This window comes from Leuresthes tenuis, unplaced genomic scaffold (assembly GCF_036924035.1).
Source record: "Leuresthes tenuis unplaced genomic scaffold, fLeuTen1.0.hap1 SCAF_16, whole genome shotgun sequence".
Classification (NCBI taxonomy): Eukaryota; Metazoa; Chordata; class Actinopteri; order Atheriniformes; family Atherinopsidae; genus Leuresthes; species Leuresthes tenuis.
Window position 1 is genome coordinate 452501 of NW_027325370.1, and position 2500 is coordinate 455000.

At 49.3% G+C, this 2500-nt stretch overlaps 1 protein-coding gene across 1 annotated transcript in view; it reads left to right on the top strand.

Moving 5' to 3' along the window:
• LOC140272222 (CXXC-type zinc finger protein 1-like) overlaps positions 1-2500 on the top strand; it is a 22773-nt gene that overhangs the window by 233 nt on the left and 20040 nt on the right. The gene's annotated exons all lie outside the window — the stretch shown is intronic.

Below are 2500 nucleotides of genomic sequence, written 5' to 3' on the forward strand. Positions count from 1 at the left end.
GTGCCGCGGAATCTAAAACACAGGAAAAAGTGAACGGAGTCTGGTTGGACAGTGCGATAATGAACCGGCTGACCAGCCTACAGCTAAAAAGCGGCAGAAATAACCAGCAGAGCAGAGATCCCGTTTCCATCAACACGTTCAGGGCTGTCAGCCCGGTTCGGAGCCGGTTCGGGTCTTACAGAACCAACTGAAGTGGATTTGGGTTTTTAACTTGTCTGATGGGGAACAAAAAGAGAAGGACATAGTAGGGTCCAGGGAGGCTTCATGTCAGGGTTTTTCCAAATTCAAGTCAGTGAGTCTGGGTCTTGAACCTGACCCTGTTCTCATGTGATTTGGGTCTTGATCCTGACCCTGTTCTGATGTGGTTTGGGTTTTGATTCTGACCCTTTTCTGATGTGGTCTTGATCCTGACCCTTTTCTGATGTGGTTTGGGTCTTGATCCTGACCCCGTTCTGATGTGGTTTGGGTCTTGATCCTGACCCTGTTCTGATGTGGTTTGGGTTTTGATCCTGACCCTTTTCTGATGTGGTCTGGGTCTTGATCCTGACCCTGTTCTGATGTGGTTTGGGTTTTGATTCTGACCCTTTTCTGATGTGGTCTTGATCCTGACCCTTTTCTGATGTGGTTTGGGTCTTGATCCTGACCCTTTTCTGATGTGGTCTGGGTCTTGATCCTGACCCTGTTCTGATGTGGTTTGGGTTTTGATCCTGACCCTGTTCTGATGTGGTCTTGATCCTGACCCGGTTCTGATGTGGTCTGGGTCTTGATCCTGACCCCGTTCTGATGTGGTTTGGGTCTTGATCCTGACCTTGTTCTGATGTGGTTTGGGTCTTGATCCTGACCCTGTTCTGATGTGGTTTGGGTTTTGATCCTGACCCTTTTCTGATGTGGTCTGGGTCTTGATCCTGACCCTGTTCTGATGTGGTTTGGGTTTTGATTCTGACCCTTTTCTGATGTGGTCTTGATCCTGACCCTTTTCTGATGTGGTTTGGGTCTTGATCCTGACCCTTTTCTGATGTGGTCTGGGTCTTGATCCTGACCCCGTTCTGATGTGGTTTGGGTCTTGATCCTGACCCTGTTCTGATGTGGTTTGGGTCTTGATCCTGACCCTGTTCTGATGTGGTTTGGGTCTTGATCGTGACCCCGTTCTGATGTGGTTTTGATCCTGACCCTGTTCTGATGTGGTTTGGGTCTTGATCCTGACCCTGTTCTGATGTGGTTTGGGTCTTGATCGTGACCCTGTTCTGATGTGGTTTGGGTTTTGATCCTGACCCTGTTCTGATGGGGTTTGGGTTTTGATCCTGACCCTGTTCTGATGTGGTTTGGGTCTTGATCCTGACCCTGTTCTGATGTGGTCTGGGTCTTGATCCTGACCCTGTTCTGATGGGGTTTGGGTTTTGATCCTGACCCTGTTCTGATGTGGTTTGGGTCTTGATCCTGACCCTGTTCTGATGTGGTCTGGGTCTTGATCCTGACCCTGTTCTGATGTGGTTTTCATCCTGACCCTGTTCTGATGTGGTTTGGGTTTTGATCCTGACCCTTTTCTGATGTGGTCTTGATCCTGACCCTGTTCTGATGTGGTCTGGGTCTTGATCCTGACCCCGTTCTGATGTGGTTTGGGTCTTGATCCTGACCCTGTTCTGATGTGGTTTGGGTCTTGATCCTGACCCTGTTCTGATGTGGTCTGGGTCTTGATCCTGACCCTGTTCTGATGGGGTTTGGGTTTTGATCCTGACCCTTTTCTTATGTGGTTTGGGTCTTGATCCTGACCCTTTTCTGATGTGGTTTGGGTCTTGATCCTGACCCTGTTCTGATGTGGTCTGGGTCTTGATCCTGACCTTGTTCTGATGTGGTCTTGATCCTGACCCTGTTCTGATGTGGTTTGGGTCTTGATCCTGACCCTGTTCTGATGTGGTTTGGGTCTTGATCCTGACCCTGTTCTGATGTGGTTTGGGTCTTGAACCTGACCCTGTTCTGATGTGGTTTGGGTCTTGATCCTGACCCTGTTCTGATGTGGTTTGGGTTTTGATCCTGACCCTGTTCTGATGTGGTTTGGGTTTTGATCCTGACCCTGTTCTGATGTGGTTTGGGTCTTGATCCTGACCCTTTTCTGATGTGGTTTGGGTCTTGATCCTGACCCTGTTCTGATGTGGTTTGGGTCTTGATCCTGACCCTGTTCTGATGTGGTTTGGGTCTTGATCCTGACCCTGTTCTGATGTGGTCTGGGTCTTGATCCTGACCCTGTTCTGATGTGGTTTGGGTCTTGATCCTGACCCTGTTCTGATGTGGTTTGGGTCTTGATCCTGACCCTGTTCTGATGTGGTCTGGGTCTTGATCCTGACCCTGTTCTGATGTGGTTTGGGTCTTGATCCTGACCCTGTTCTGATGTGGTTTGGGTCTTGATCCTGACCCTGTTCTGATGTGGTTTGGGTTTAGATCCTGACCCTGTTCTGATGTGGTTTGGGTCTTGATCCTGACCCTGTTCTGATGTGGTTTGGGT